Consider the following 17,508-nt stretch of genomic DNA (forward strand, 5'->3'; position numbering starts at 1 on the left):
CCAACTTCAGTACCTTGACTTGTGGTTGTTTCCAACTGAGGACCATCTGTGCTGGTGCTATGCTCCGAGGTCAAAGAAAAGCCTTTTGCGATACTCTTCCTCGCATACGAAGCTCGTCAAACGAGCAATAACCTTGGGCGCCTTGAAGAATGCCCTCAAAAGACCGTGCCATACCGTCTGTAAGCTAGCACAAAGCCCCAGCTGAAACGTCTACGCGAAGCGGGCTTCCCGGATGCCCTCATTTCAGGGATCGGATTCAAGCTCCTGAAAGACCTCTGCCAATCTGGGCACCCGAAGAAGCCACGAAATGAAAAAGAGAAGAGGGCTGTTATGCCGTATCTACACGGGATCAGCCACTCGTTGAAGCAGATAGTAGGGCGTGCTGGAGTGAATTTGATTCTAACTGCACACAGAAAACTCAATTTGCTTTGCAGATTGGTGAACGAAGATGCCCCAACACCAGCGCGGTGCAGTAAGAAGCATGAACAAATGTTCACCACCTGTGACACGGAGGTAAATTACGAGATCCCGCTGTCATGCGGTGCATCTTATGTGGGTCAAAGTGGACGTTGCATAAACAACCGTTTACGAGTGCACGCCACTAAAATCTGCACGGGATACGCCAGCATGCTGGCAAAACACGTGTCTGGCTGTCACTGCACACCTAACTTTGGATGAAGCCAGATTTTGAGGCGATATAATCACCAGCACAAGCGCGAGCTGTATGGAGATTTCATTACAGATTGGAAAGCCGCGTCATCCGTTAGCACACCATCGATGGCATTGACAAGAAAAAAGATTCAACAGAGTGTTTTAGTTTCACGTACGTATAGGGTTCACGTACGCAAACGTGAGAAGTCTGCGTAGCCTGCACGCAGGTCGTTTGAAACCATTATAGTTACACGTACGCGAAACACGCAGCGCGTTACGCCTAGCGCCATCTACTAAGAAACACAGACACTGGTTGTAGCCTAAATCATCCAAGACAAGTCTTTAAGCCAAGCCATTCATAGCGAGACGGTTGCTATGACGACGACCAACGCTACTTCGTCAGGCTTAACAGCTGAAAAATCGCCCTTCTGTAGGAAAAACGAAAGCTTTTTGTCGCTTGAAACCTTTTGCGAGGGTAAGAATGGGCAAATCGAAGGCGAATACAACAGTTTAGAACACGATATCGCCTCGAGGGATTAGCGACGAAGCTGTTATCGCTGTGAAGCGGCGGGCAGGGCACCGCCATGTTTGTCAACGCTACGTACGCAAGCAACGCAAAGACCGCAACGTAAAAAACCGAATCTCACGTACGTAAGTGAGACTCGCGCATACCCTTTGCTTTCTGCGGATGCGCACTGGTCACCCGTAAGAGCTCTACGTACGTGAGGCCTCTAGGTACGTGAAACTAAAACTCTCTAATATCTTGAATAACTATGACGACATGATGCGACAGAAGGAATTCTTCCTCGCCTTCCACTGTTTTTGTTTTTTCCTTTCTAGTATTTATTGTGATCAATGCAATAAAACCTGCAGTTGTAAGTCAGCGCTGTGTGTGTGTGCGTGTCTCATTTCTCGTGTCCCGTGTGAGCGCGCTGTTTTTCGGTGAGATCATGTACCAACTGGCCCGGCAACTGTCCTTAATGCAGTTAATTTCTTATACATCGGGCGCCTCTTTTAAGTGGTTTCTCCTTGAGTCTTCTGTCTGCATTTCTCTCGTCGTAGCAGCAACATGCAAGGTGCGCCTCTACTCAGTTTCTATCAAACGCCACTTTGTCCAGCACGAAGTTCGCTGCATAGTGGGTCCCTTACCTCCGTCAGGGAAGCATGGTGACAGATTATGCCGTCTTCTTCGCGCCGAAGCCTGTCACCAATTGGAGTACTTCAAGGAGTGCCTAAGACTAGCCTGACTTCGCGAAGCCCCACCGGGAGGAACTGAGACACGCCATCAACAAGCCTTTCGAAATGCGTCACAGTTGGCGGACTTCTTTTGGAAGAAGGTTCTAGGCTCGATTCCCAAGAAAGATAGCCAAGGCCGTCCTCGGCAGACAGTTCACGCCTTTGGCAACACGCAAGTACCGTTTCAAGCTTCTCGTGTCCTTGAGTTAGGACCAAAGTTCTGCATCGAACCTCGGCTTGACAAAGTCGAGCTTCTCTCCTTTGTTAGGAGTGCGGTCAAAGCGCACGCTGAAGAGGCGGGCAGCTGCATCAGTGAGGGCGTCGATGTGTTAAAAAAGGCACCAAAGAAGGGAACATCGGTACGGTTTGATGAGGTGGCATTGTCCTTGCGAGAGGCGAACCTTCGACTTCTGGTAGCGGACAAAGAAGGAGGATTTGCAGTTTTGCCTTCGTGGACGTTTGGCGAGAAGGCAAGTGAAGCCGTTATGAAGAACTTCCGTAAGCTCAATAAGGTCAAGCCGCAAGCTGTGAAGAAAGAAGCCCAGCATCTCTGTGATGTCTTCAACCTGACAAAGCTGGGTACAGCAGTGAGAAAAAACAAAGGACTGTGCCTAAGTGCATTCTTCACGGTGAAGATACATAAGGAAAAGTGGCCTTTCAGGGTGATCGTGGCGGGAAAAGGCACCAGGCAGCACTCCATGGGCACGTTTCTACAAGACTCACTGACTTTGTTAGCCGTGGAAGATCCGTTCCAGGTTAAGAAGCCTGAAGAAGTCTCTGGTTTCCTTCATGGCTCATGCCCAAAAGGTGTGAGTGTTTTTTCCATGGATTTAAAGGGTCTTTACAACTCACTACTGCACCCCTCTCTGTTTGATGCGGTTAGAGAAAACATTGAAGCATTAGCAAACATTAGCAATACTTGTACGAGTACGCACACAAACTGCTTTTAAAGGTGACCTGGCTTTTAGCCGCCCAAGAAAAGTGATAAGAGAGCAGGGGCAATCGTCCTTCCAACTTGATGATGGAAAAACGTGGAACGCTTCAAAGTTCTCAAGGATGCCACGAGCTTCTGCATCTATCTGTGGGTGGGGGGAAAGGAGTGATACAAATGACACCGCTAGGGAAAGCAGCTCACCGCCTACCTTGGAGAGACCCGTTTCAGAAGCGCCAACCGGAACTTCAGCTCTGGCTGTTGCGAAGCAGCCGCCTATGTCACCAGTGACCGGCTGTGAGCCGGAAGAGACAAATGACACCGGTTGGAAAAGCAGCTCACCGCCTACCTTGGAGAGACCCGTTTCAGAAGCGCCAACCGGAACTTCAGCTGTGGCTGCTGCGAAGCAGCCGCCTATGTCACCAGTGACCGGCTGTGAGCCGGAAGAGACTTCGCCTGCCGCCAGTGGTTTCTCAGAAGCATCGGGACCTCAGCGTAGGGTACAGCCATCAAGGAATAGACGACCTCCAGACCGCTATGGACACTAAGTACAGAAAGACATGTTTTGCAGTGAACATGAACGTGTCACAATCTGCACGAGTGTTGAGTTTGCTGACGTTGTGAAATATGGACATAAATGGAGTTGTATCTTGTTTTCCCCTTTTGTTTTATATTTTTGTATTAAGTGCATAAGACAAGCACATTGTTGTTACTGTAAATATAATTCTGTAAAAGAGCACTAACGTACTACCACTACTAAATCACTAACCCATGTACCTGTCTTTTTTTATAAGGAAGGGAATATGTTGTATATGTGGTTCCGGTTTCGGTTTGGGGATCACCAGCCGCCAGAGGCACCAGTGTCGCTATGTGTATATATATCACTGTATGTGGCAATAAACCGGGATGGCTTTGGTAGCTAGCAGTTCGTGCACTTGGGCGGCACCCGCCGCTACAACAGGTACCGTACGGTTTCAGAACGCCTTCGGAATCAGCAGAGAAGTTCCTCGAAGCTATGGCCTTTTACCTAAGGTCGTCATTTATCAGCTTCAATAATGAACTGTTCGTACAGAGGCAAGGCGTGTGCATCGGCTGCTATGTCGCACCTCTACTCAGCGATCTCCTGCTTGCAAAGGCGGATCGTCGGCTAAAAGAATTGTTGCTCAACAGCAACGTAATAAGGGGTTTTCGTTTTTTCAACGAATTTCTCATGGTCTATAAAACGTCTGATTAGGACCCAGGCAAGGACATGGAGGCACTTTTCAAGGTATTTTCTGAAAACGTAGGAGAATTTTAATTGACAAATGAACTTCTTGATGAAGGTCAACTTCAGTACCTAGACCTGAGGTTGTTTCCAAGTGAGGACTATCTGTGCTGGTGCTATGCTCCGAGGTCAAAGAAAAGCCTTTTACCACAATCGTCCTCGCATACGAAGCTCGTCAAACGAGCAATAGCCTTGGGCGACTTGAAGAATGCCCTCAAAAGACCGTGCCATCATCGTCAGCAAGCAGCACAGAGTCCCAGCTGAAACGTCTACGCGAAGCGGGCTTCCCGGATGCCCTCATTTCAGGGATCGGATTCAAGCTCCTGAAAGATCTCCTCCAATCTGGCCACCCGAAGAAGCCACGGAATGAAAAAGAGAAGAGGGCTGTTATGCCGTATCTACACGGGATCAGCCACTCGTTGACGAAGATAGTAGGGCGTGCTGGAGTGGGTCTGATTCTAACTGCACCCAGAAAGCTCAATTTGCTTTGCAGATTGGTGAACGAAGATGCCCCAACACCAGCGCGGTGCAGTAAGAAGCATGACCAAATGTTCACCACCTGTGACACGGAGGTAAATTACGAGATCCCGCTGTCATGCGGTGCATCTTATGTGGGTCAAAGTGGACGTTGCATAAACGACCGTTTACGAGAGCACGCCACTAACATCTGCACGGGATACGGCAGCACGCTGGCAAAACACGCGTCTGGCTGTCACTGCACACCTAACTTTGGAGGAAGCCAGATTTTGAGGCGATATAATCACCAGCACAAGCGCGAGCTGTATGAAGCTTTCATCATAGATAGGAAAGCCGCGTCATGCGTTAGCACACCATCGATGGCATTCACAAGAAAAGAGATTCAATATCTTGAATAACTATGACGACTTGATGCGACTGAAGGAGTTCTTGCTCGCCTTCCACTGTTTTTTTTTCTTTCTACCATTTATTGTGAGCAATGCAATAAAACCTGCAGTTGTAAATCAGCGCTGTGTGTGTGCGTGTCTCCTTTCTCGTGTCCCGTGTAAGCGCGCTGTTTTTCGGTGAGATCAGCTTTTCGCTCAGTCGTCAGTAACTTGCGAGCGTCACGAGGTAGCGGAGGGACAAGGCGACGCAAAAGCAGACAGAGGTCATTGACTGCCGAATGGGTGAGTGAATGCTTCCGAGCTATGTCCGCTAGCTCTCGTGCAGCTTCTGTCGTTGAAGTTCTTGCTTCTGTGCTTTCTTGCGCGGTAGACGGATTCTCCTCAGACGTACACAAATATTTGGCACTTTCATCAGAATCGGCTGGCAAGTGAGAGCATTCAGAAACGCAATTCGTCCTGCGGATGCTTCAGAGCATTCTTCGGGCCTTCTGCGTGTGTCCGCATTGTCGGCATCGATTTCACTGTCTTCGCGTGCCGTCGTGGAAGGCCCAAGGTCGCCCTCGGCGGGGGAGGAAATGTCGCGGTAAAAATTCGCTGACCTCCCTGTTCAGCCGCTGGTATTTCTGCCACTTACTGGCCATTCCAAATGAGAACGAGTGCGATCGAGAAGACTCAACCGGAGTGCGCAACGAGATGGAGCTCTTCGAACGTAGGTGAGTCGATCGGCTGTTCTGCTCAGCCGGCTCAGCGGTCATCGGCTTGCGCAAAAACAGAAAAGTGGTAGAAGCGGAAGTGGCGGAAGTACGTGCGGGTGGACTGAGGCACCTGGGAAGCGAAGTTAAAGCGGGAAACAAATTCAGCTTTTGGAATGTTTTCGTCAAACATGATGACCTCTCATCAGAGGATTTGAGTGATCACTTTCATTAATTTATTGGAGCTACTTCTACTAAATTATTTTCTTCCACCACGACTGTAACTGAGTTACTAGACGAGCAAGCTGGCAAATATCCACAGTGCTGGGCGCCAGACGAGACGTGCATTGTTTATGCTCACAATTAATGAGCAAAATTCAGATCAGGCTCAATACGTAGATCGCAAATTGTAGGCTACCTAAAGTTCTTCAGTCATACATGGGCTTAAAGCCCCTTCATGACGTTTTCTGGTGACCAGGAACTGACCGACGATTACGGTACTCGGCAATGCTAAGTTTGAGCGCTGCTCTTTAGGTATTTAAGTTTTGTGTTTGAAGCATGTTTTCTATGACTGCTTGGATCAAAAACGATGTAAACGCGTGAAGAGGCTTATCAAGCATAAAAAGAAAATGAACATAATAAAAATAAAATAAAAACAATGAACAGGAAAAGTAATAGAAATAAATAAAACTAAAACCGACAAAATTTCTAATAATAAAGAAAACAAATTAAAAAATAAAAAATTCAGGGAGAGAAAGGAAAGGCCTTCACATTTCCGCTCTTAAACATACTGAGGTGCATTCCTGTAATTTTTTAAAGGCGAAAGCCTTTAATAACTCATCGTTGTCTGTCCGTCCCTCCGTCCGCGAATTCTGTCACACTATGACGTTATCAATAGCATAATTGCTATAATTCATACTCCTTTGCAATTACTAAGTAATGGGCGGTTAGAAATTAGCCATCAATTAGTGATCAGCCTAATTCTTAACTAGGTATTAATTAGTAACTGATTAAAAATAAAAGTTAAAAATACACATAAACAAAGAACTTGAACAAAAACCAAGAAATAAAAAAGTTAAAAGAATTAAAAATAAAAACAACAAATGAAAAATATTAAAAGAAACGATCGTTAACGTCCCCCTTAGGGTTTCTGAATTTGTAGCCGTGCTGCCCAACAAGCACTCATTAATTAGCAATTAGTCAATAATTAGCCAAAGTGGGCGCAGAATGGCTTTCGCCTCGCGCACTTAAGCTCGCCCTGAATTTTCGTAAAGGAGCCGCAAAGGAGAGAAAGAGGATCGACATGCAGGAGCGAAGCAAGCCGACGAAGACGAGGTGATTAAAGGGGGAGCGTTTTGGGGAACGGCTGCCTGTCTCCTTTGATGCGTCACAATATATCTATGTTGCTGCTGCCAACTTGGACAACTTGAATTTCATTGGCCCATCCCCGACATGAGGTCGGAAGATCCTTAAATGTGGATGGACAGTCGGTATTTGGACGCTGGAAACCGTCTATTCTCGCTTTTCTACACGGCGCTTGGTGATTACTGAACGTCTTCTCAAGATTAATGTGTACAGACAATTAACATACACACGAAAATATTTTTTGCATTTCCACCTCGACTGTTACGAAATTTTTTAACTCAAAACAACAAGACGAGAGTTTACACACAGGTCTGTGTTTTGTGATTATCTGGGTTTCTCCCACGTTAATGCAGTTTTGTGCACAATATTCGTTCATCCTACGAATGCATGCACTGAACCTCGACTGTCATATATTGTTGAACATTTATAGCATAAGAATGGTTGGCTATATACAGCTAATTCACTGTCTTTTATTCTTCTTTCAAAAGACCGAATACACTTTGTGGTCACTTTTGTGCAACTTGCAATATCTGCAACATGGCCTTAGGCGCGAACTCTTAGGGGCATGGTGTCGCCTTTTTATGCATATATGCAGCCGACTACCGTAGGTTGTGCTCGGCTCCACGGTCGCGAACCTATAGCAAGAGATCACGATTTGAAAGTCAGTACTTATTGTTTGATTGGAACTAAGGTACCTTCTGAGCACGCAGATATATGAAAAAAAATATACTTAGAAAGATATGACTGAACATATATTCTATTGAGACGCTTTGAATGTCGATGCCAGCAAGATCAGTATCACTATAGGGTCTGGTGTTCTTGCACCGCCGGTCTGGGTCTATACTTGCACCGCCGCGGTGGCTGACGCTGTGGGCTACTGACCAGAGTACCCAGGTTCCATCCAGCCCGACCGCGGCGGTTGAGTTTCGATGAAGGCGAAACACAAAACGGCTTCAGTGCATGATGAACGTCCGCAGGTGGTCGAAATTATTCCAGAGCCCTCCACTACGGCGCCTCTCTCACTCCCACCTTCCTCTCTTCCCTTTCATCACGGTTGAAGTGTCCACGTAGAATTGAGACAGATACTGCGCTTTCCTTTCATGAAAAAAGCAGTTTTCGTATCACTGGTCTATTTCTCGCTCTTTCCCTGACCATGGTAGTACACTATAGGCAGTAGCTTGTGTGTTTAAAGGAATATATAGCGAGCGTTTATTAAAGGCAAGATAAAAAAATCGCACAGAGAGAGGCGCAAGGGCCGACCCAGCGTCGTGTTGTGTGTCTGTCTGCGTCCTTCTGCTGGTTATCTTTGTTCCAAATATGCAAAAATGATAGGTCTAACGTTATGAGACCGGAAGCGGCAGAGTAGGCGAGGGAACAAACGCAGGTTAATGATATCCTAGTCGACTTCGAGAGGAAGAAATGGGCTTGGGCAGGGCATGTATTGCGCAGGGAAGATAACCGCTGGTCTTTAAGGGTAACGGACTGGATTCCAAGAGAACGTAAGCGTAACAGGGGGCGGCAGAAGGTTAGGTGGACGGATGAGGTTAAGAAATTTGCAAGAATAGGGTGGGCGCAGCCGCAAAAGGACCGGGTTAATTGGAGAGGCACGGGAGAGGCCTTTGCAGTAGGTGTAGTCAGGCTGATGGTGATAATAGATAGATAGCTTTTAATTGCGTGTTTTATTCTTTTAAATGATGCGTAAAGCAAATTACGATACACTGATCACCATTTGGCCTTAGCCATTCATATGTTTCGGTTTTAACCGCGGAGTGGTGAAAAAAAGTGTACATCGTCCAAGTTCAGTACTGGTGATGCTAGGAATGAAAAGATTGCGGTGTAAACACGCCTTCGTTGTTGTGATTTACTACATCGCTAAAATGTCTTGCGCATCACTAACAAGAAGAAAATATGCAGCCAAAATTTGGAGTCTGCACTCAATGCCGTAGCCAGCCACATTATTTCATTCTATTTGGTGTTGCTTTGATAAGCCACCACTACCAGGTCTAAAAATCTTAGACGCCAGCAAATAACTAATATCATTATAGTGTTTCATGAGAATGGTTATCCAGATTAAGAAAGAAAGCATTAAAAATGATTTCAGAGAATGTTCATGGTACAGTGTAGTCATGGTGGGGCCAGCGACTGCTCTGTTTTAAAAAAAGCAAACATATCACCTATCTACATCTACAAGGTTGGAAGACCGAAGCGCAATGTCATTCCGTGGTAGAATATAATCCGAATAATGACGGGGATAAATACCTAGCTGAGAAATTCGTACAGAACATTTTGCGTCGCTTTATGCCGATAAATTAAAACACTGGTGAAAAACTGTACATGCTCAAGGAATTGTGCTGACAACCGTTTGGTCTTCAGTGTCCAGCGGTAAGGAACCAAACAGGAACTTCCGGCCCGGACTACCAAGCGCAGTGACACGTAAAAACACAGCTCGTATTTGAAATTTCTTCCCCGTGTGCTCGCCGTGCCCGTGTTGGAGCTTGTATAGGTGCGTGCTGTGCGTGCAGTCCAGCGTGAAGCACCAGCTTTGTCAGATTTATCATCCGTTTTGTCGAAGACTGCTCTCCAAGATAGGTAAGTCAATTTTTGTCAGTACTAGCGCTGGTTTTCAGTAGCCACTTTGGATCCTACTCATGGAAATTGGACAACACGCATATGTATGTATGCAAAGGCTGCAATGGAGCCGCACCGCTGCGCTCGGGTGCCTGGCTCACGTGGTTAAACTATCAGCTTGTGTGCAATTTGTAGTTATACATAAATCTCTCTTGGACTTCTCAGGTGCTTTATGACTAGCGTTGTTTGCATGCTGACAATCCTAACATGTGACCACCGCCTTGCTGTCAACCGCGGGCTCTGACAACGCGGTATATTTCAACCGTAGTGCCGCGTTTTGCTTCAAGCGATTGGCCGTTTTCTAGATTTGTCGACAGCAACGATAACTGACGTCTGAGCAGTTGGAAGTCTTTGGAACGACATTCACGACGTTGGTCCAGGATCGCTGTGGGGTCCACTTAAAATGTTAAGCGGCTACTTAGGCGTCTTCCATGGTTTGCTAGTAATGCAAGGAATGTTTTCATATTGGCAGTATGGCTTCTGCGTTTTTCTTACTGAGAAACCCGCCGCGGTGGCTCATTGGTTATGGCGCTCCGCTGCTGACCCGAAAGACGTGGGTTCGATCCCGGCCGTCGCGGCTCAATTTCGATGGAGCCGATATTCTAGAGGCCCGTGTACTGTGCGATGTCAGTGCATGTTAAAGAACCCCACGTGGTCGAAATTTCCGGAACCCTTCACTACGGCGTCCCTCATAGCCTGAGTCGCTTTGGGACGTTAAGCCCCCATAACTGGTATTTTTAAGGCGAATAGTCATGCTGGACCGTAGTATTCCTGTCGGAAACGTAAATTTTTTAGCGAGTGTGAATACGCCTGACGGGTGTAAAATTTTTACGAGTGTCGACAAAAGCAGTGTGGAATGATTCAAGCATTAGCTTGCTATACATATTTGTGGCTTTACCTTTCATAATTGCGTTTCAGAAAAAGGAAGAGGCCAAAGCCGCAGTACCTTTTCTGCGTGGTAGCGTTCACGAAAGAAATGGATTCAGTCGGTGCAGTGCCGACTAGCTGGCTGACGAAGTCAAGACAAAGGTGCTTGTGGCCACCTCAAGGCACTACAGTCTGCTATTGAGCAGATGGCGAGGAAAAGGGTAGAGCCACTACTGGACTGGCAGCGATGCCCTTGTAGGGTGTTGGGATATGCAGGGAAGAAAAGAGATGAGCTTTCGAGAAACTCAGAACATTCTTTTTCAGTTTTTTTCTTCCCTAGTCACAGAACTTTAGAAAAAAGTTAAGTTATGGACTTCAGCAATGGTGTCTTCGCCTGGTCGCTCCCTCGATCCGGTTAGGATCTGGCAGAGTGGGAGCCGCTCTTGCTCTGAGCGCATAGCGAGACTAGTCAAGCCGAATGGTCTGCGAGTTTTTAGAGTGGAAGCGCAGGAGGCAGAAGGGGGACGCAACTTCCGGAGCCACTACGCGGCACCGCTGCTGATGTCAACAGCAGCCGCACGTAAGGTCTCTTGATTACCTTTAGCCGCACGTGGCCGCACACAGTTTGCATCGCGGTCGCCGCTTAGCCTGTATCAATTCGATTATTACTCGATTTTAATTTTTAGTCTGTTTTTCTTGAGAATTGCTTTAAAACACTAAATCCTAATTATCATAGCTTAATGATCTGTTGCATTTACAAGCTTGTTTCCTTATTAGGAAATGGTTATCATGTGAACGAAACCAAACCACAAATTGTCGCATTGTTGTTCGAGCCTTAAAAAGGCACTGAAAGGGGGGGGGGGGCAATGAGAGTAAAAAAAGCTGATGAAACTGGTAGATATTGAATTGCCTATCAGCCTCCTGCAAAAATTTTCTGTGTAGCTAATGTAAAGCAGATATATTGGCAATTAAAAACTGCCTCTATGATTTACCTCTCAACTCGTACACCAGCCGCCACAGCTACAGACAGGAGGGAATACAAAGGGGGAGGTGCTGCAGTCACCTTCGGGGCGGGCAAGCACTTGTCCTTTTTCTCTGTATTGCTCGCGAACCAGTGATAGCACTCTGCACCATGACGTCATTTGCGCTAGCCAATGCAATGCGCGCAGTTTCGGGCGAACGCCTGGTCACGTGGGTTGCGGCGCAAGAGCGCAAATTTTCGGAAATGTCTTGCAAGTTACCAGCTTGCTCTCGAGGACTTGTGCGTGACAAGCACGCTCAGTGGCATTTCCACTAAATAATGCACATATTTGATTCCCGCTTTCTCAACCCCCTTTTGCGACTTTTTAGCAAAGTTTGGGCTCTTTAATATGCACCGTTACTCACATCTAGGCCACCTTCGATTCTAAATGGACGCCCTTAAGTTACAGGCCAGAAAATTAAATTGGCAAAAAACCTGCAAAATGCAAACAGCAGTTGAGAGAGTCACACACAAGAATTTTGACACTGACATTTGTTACCTAATATTGTCTAGCATTTGCCCAGCCTTCTTCTAGCTGGGCCAGTTTTAGGATCAGGCCATGTATTGGTACAGCTACCTCTATTTATTGGCTTTGAAAGTTTCTTATAACGTTTCAGTTGTTTCCTCCTTCCTATTCTGCTAGAGGTAAGCCTGTCAGATGTCGTGTGAAAAACAAAGGTTCCTCTTAGCGTGATGACAATAATGAACCTGATAAGGAGTAAACCATTGGACAAAGCAGCATTCTACCGTATTTACTCAAATGTAACGCGAGGGTCGACTTTTCGGGTGTGAAAAGGGAAAAAAAACTATGATTGTAACGTGAGGGTAGACTTCGGGTGTGCGACAGAAAAACCGAAAGAACCCGAATGCGACGCGAGGAACCGATATCGCACAGTTCTGAGGGTCAAAGACGACTTTATTGAAATACAAGCCAAGCAGGCATTCCTCACACCCTCATCCTCACGGCAGTTGTCACCGTCACTGTCATGATCACAGCTTGACTCTTCTTTGTCACTAGCTGCCTCCCACAGAAGGTTGTCCTCGCTTCTGTCTAGAGCATTTGAAATTGAGCATTTCTTAAATGCTCGGTATTCCAAATCATGAGGCAGCCCGTACCAGGCTGCTGAAACCCAGTGGGCAACGGCAGACGCGGTTGGGCATTTCAGCCTACCTGCAGGTGTTATGCGAAGGAATGCGCTAAAAGCGGCACAAGAGAACACAACACACACACACACACGTGTGTGTAAAAGCGGCACAAGAAGAGAACACAGCACACACACGTGTGTGTGCGTGTTGTGTTCTCTTCTTGTGCCGCTTTTAGCGCATTCCTTCGCATCATGATCAAGAAATTGGGCCCGGTAATAGCTTTGCTACCGGCAAGTTTTGTTGTTGATCCGCTTTCAATCCACGCCCAGTATAAATGTCGCAAGCGATCCTTGAAGGGCTTGTTCATGCAAACGTACAGAGGCTGGAGAATGGAGGTCATGCGCCACGGCATAACAACGAGATGCGTTCGGTCACGCTGCAGGTTTTTTTTTTTGACGCCGGTTGTCAGGTGACCTCGGAAAGAGTCCAGAACCAATATTGCTTTCAGATGCAGCAATGCGCCTGGCCTTCGGTCCCACATGCTTTGAATCCAATCTATGACAAGATTCGAGTCCATCCAACCTTTTTCGTGAAAGCGCACGATAACGTCTTTCGGGAAAGTTTCCTTCGGAATCGTCTTCCAACGAAAAATAATGAATGGTGGGAGCTTACGGCCGTCAGCCAATCATGCCAGCATAACGGTAATCCGATTTTTTTCGTTGCCTGTGCTTCTAAGGCGAACTTCATGCTCACCAGACTTGTGCACTGTTCTGGACATAGGCATGTCCAGATACACGGTGGTCTGGTTGGCATTGCCAAGTGGCATGTTGGTAGAGCGACGAAGATCGATGGCGTGCCTCTGGAACTCTCGAAGTTTTGGTTCGAAGTCCTCGGTCAGCTTCTGGCAAATAGAAGTCGTGCGTCGAAGGCAGAACCCGACCCTTTGCATAAACTTCTGCGCCCAGCCTCGTGATGCCTTAAAGTGGTTTTGGGTAAAACCCGTGTCCCGCGCAAGCTCCTGTGCTTTGCACTGAAGCATTTCAATGCTTACTCCAAGTTGTCGGGAACGTTTCTCGCTAATGAACTCTGCAAGGCGCCTCTACAACTCCGGGAAGCGGCGTTTCTTGGTGCCCCAAAAGTTTTTTCACAGGCTGTTGCAGTTAAAAAATTCCTCGCGATGTTTCCTCCATCCCCTGCTCGTAGATTCGTTGAAGTCCAGACGTCTTGCAGCCGCTGAATTTTCCACTTTCTCAGCAAGCAGATTAGCGTTGCGCTTGAAGCTAACTGTATGCTGAGCGCGTGAGCACGCCATTCTGCTTGAAGACAACTCGACCGTTTGATAGGGATAGGCCTAAGACTCGAAGCACGGAACGCACATCTACAAGCACTTGCACCAAACACGAGAAAGAGCGAACAAAGCGCGCTGCTCCATGCCCTGCTGCCTGCTAGTCATGTGGCCACGATTTTGCATCAGTTCCAAGGATTAACAGACAGATGGCGGTGGAATCGCTCGCTCCTTTGCTGGCACCTTGGCGGCGATTGCGAGCGCTCTGTGCCTCCGAGATGGCTCTTTTAATTTTGCGGTCACAGAGGCCACACAACCTCGCTACAGGTTGCGAGCATTCGTCAAGAGGTGACGCCCTCTCATCGCGCCAGTGACTAGCTGGCGTCGACTCTTGTTGGCTTGTTCTCACTGGCGTCATTTTTTCCGCTTGAGATGAGGTTGCCGCTTTGTCCTAGTAGTTGTGACCTGTGGTTCGTGTACTGGTTCACCGGCGAGTTGGAGTGCGTGATTTCGAATTACCAGTACGATCAACGCACACGTTTGACACCCTAAATGATTTTAATAGTGTGTGTTTGGTGCTCTTCATAGCGTTTTTAAACATAGTATTCGATGGTAACGCGGAGGGTGACATTTCCCTTCTACTTTCGGTAAAAAAACTCACGTTACATTCGAGTAAGTACCGTAGATTTAGCTGATCTGTGGCAGACCACATTATCAATGAAAACCCTGTCAGTGTTACACTACCTCCTAGAAATTTCCGTGCTATGCGATGCTGGAACCAGGCAAATTCTGCAGCGGTACTCAACTTGTCACTTGATTGCCTAATGTAGATGTGAAAGGTACCCCTTCCCATATTTAGTTCCACCTTGAAATCCTGACATTGTACGAATGGGCTGCTAACTACTTATTCATCAGACGAAATGTTCAAGACTCACTGATCGCCAGTGCACTGCCACAGTATGGCATTGGGTCTGTGGAAACTGCTAATAGCAAAGTACTTATAACGTTGTCTAGTTCCAAGATGTCGTATGGGTGAATAGTCTTGTGGATGCGTGATGAGCAGCCGCTTGAGATCCTAGAATGGCACATTCATTGAGCCTCACCTTGTATTAGTAATTACTGTAGTATATAATCCTGCATTATATTGGCGACCAAAAGTAGACCCATTAAGGACATTGTTCTTTTTTTGTTAACAGTAAAAAACCTTGCGGGACTCTTTGGTATGCTGCTGCCTGTCAGATCGAAAAATACATTGAATGGAGAAAATATCGAATATAAATTTAACGTTTTTCCACCTCCTGATCCAAATTTGTGATGTTTACAATAAAAAAGATCCCATGGTCACCATCTTCAAGTTGCAGTATAATACAGCATGTGGAATATGTGCTAAAAAATTGGTTAGTACTGCTTTCAGCTCTGTAATTAGTGAGCAGCAGTGGTACCTGTATTTTTATTTATGGCCATTTTTAGCTTACAAAAGCTGTTTTCAGTGGGATGAATTTTTTTGGGATTAGCATGCATTAGCAAGCAGGCTAACAGTAGTTTTCTCTAGGTAAAGTGAAACCATTGCAGGAAATTGGAATTACATTCTTTCACAGGCTTAGTAGAACAGATACATATAATATAGATGATATGCGACTCTAGCAGAATATTCTTGTTCGAAATAAAATGTATGATACACTGGTTATAACATAAAAGTACACATTTGTGAGCAGCAAATTTTATTCACTAATTTCTGCTCATTGTTTATCAGCGTTTGCTGAAATTTATTGTCATGATTACAAAGATGTGCCAATAATTGGGGAACTACAAATAGCTGGTCAAATGTGTTTTATTCGGTATACTTAGCGAAAAAGTGTAGTGCAATTAATTTGCCATTATTTTGAATAGAGCATGCTGTAGTTTTTTCATTTTCTTTTGGTTTCTCAGAAAACAGTCTATTTTGTGAGTCGCAAGCAACACTGTGCTCTTCAATTTGGTTTGTACAGCTTCCACATCTTTACAGATTTTCACAAATTTCGTGCCTACTTTTGTGGTTAATGCAAATACACTTTTTTTATTCGAGAAGTGTGCCATGAGGCATAAGTTGAAAAAAGGAAGGCGGGGAAGGAATGCATGGGATTGAAAGTTAAAAGAAGAAGTGAAGAACCGTTGCGTTGAGGTAGTCGCAGAGGTTGCTAATAAAACGGTTGTCCATAGTCCACTTCACGTAGTCACTTTCGTGGTTCCACAGCAGGCCCACCTCCCTGAGGAGCCGTTTTCTGATAGCAGCCGTCGCTGGGCACGTTCACAACAAGTGCCGCACATCACAAATTTCCGGTGCAGCGCTACAGTAAGGGCACCTGTCAGGTGCTGGAAGATCTTTGGCACGCCACCGATGACGGACAGGTGGTGTCAGAGCCGCCCCTGCCAGAATCCGGCGCACTGATACCTCCTCCTGGCGAGTAAGACTACGGGGGAGAGGGTGCGAACACTGAGGAATTAGAGCGCGTGTTCGCTGGCGCAGAACTTCGGAATCGGTAACATGGGACAGGAACGGATCTGGGGGAAGAGGGGAAGGCGGCGGATCGTCTAATGTATGAAGATGAGTCATAGCATCCGCTTGAATGTTATGTGGATCCTGGGCATGGCCGCGAATCCAGTGTATGCGCACAGGACATGGATACTTTGCGCAGAGCACATGAGTTGATTGTGAAATCTGGAGCGTCCATCGAACAGCCTTAAGCTATTTAAGGGCGGCACGGAATTCTGTGTAAATATGAACTGTATTTAATGTTGCAACGATCGGAAGGGAAGCAAAGACATTATAATTGGCTTGAAGATCCAATGCCAGAGGAGTGCACGTATCCGCAGAATACGTCGCACGAGAGTTGAGATGCGGATGAGATGAACTATACACAGCAGGAACTCCCCTCTCTGCAGAATGTGATGCATCCGTGTATAATGTGCACCCTTCAGGCCAATACGCTGCTGATACTGACGGGGAAACAGTGGGGCGATTGTCAGTGCGCTGGCAATAGGACCACGGTGGAAGTGTCTTTAAACGATGAAGTTTGAGAGACTGTTTTCGAGCTCTATTTGCCACCCGTTGGTTGATGATTTCACTGAGTGTATTAAGTTTGGCGAACTCCTGTAGCACAGGTATGGGTGTTAAACGAGGCAGATATGTCATAACGCACATAGCCTCACGATTGATAGCTTCAAGGGAGTCCCACTGTCTGCGGGTGATACGTTGGAATTGTGCCTGATATACTATCCGTGGCTGAAGGATAGAGCGCACAAGCTGGCGGGCCACATGAGCACGTGCGCCACCAGAGCGCATAGCTATGCGACGAATCAGACCTAGAGTAGCGTGAGCCGATTTACGGGTGGCTGTCAGCCACGGGGTGCCAGTCCCAGATGTATGGAGGAGAAGACCAAGAATACGAACAGTTTCTACCTGAGGAATCAGAGAATTAAGTACCATAAAATTTAAAGGGGGAGTTTTCCGTAAGCTGGCTTTATTTCCAATTCGAATGAAACATGATTTAGTAGGAGAGAGTGTTAGACCCAGAGGTGGGAGGCGTGATGTCAATACATCCAGCGCATGTTGAAGGACCGACTGATGAATAGACGCATC

The 17,508-nt window shown here is 46.6% G+C and overlaps 1 long non-coding RNA gene across 1 annotated transcript in view; it reads right to left on the minus strand.

Annotated features, from left to right (window-relative positions):
- The window catches only part of LOC144119025 (uncharacterized), a 237,142-nt gene that overhangs the window by 105,245 nt on the left and 114,389 nt on the right, over positions 1-17,508 (minus strand). The window lies entirely within an intron of this gene.

This window comes from Amblyomma americanum, chromosome 2, assembly GCF_052857255.1.
Source record: "Amblyomma americanum isolate KBUSLIRL-KWMA chromosome 2, ASM5285725v1, whole genome shotgun sequence".
Taxonomy (NCBI): domain Eukaryota; kingdom Metazoa; phylum Arthropoda; class Arachnida; order Ixodida; family Ixodidae; genus Amblyomma; species Amblyomma americanum.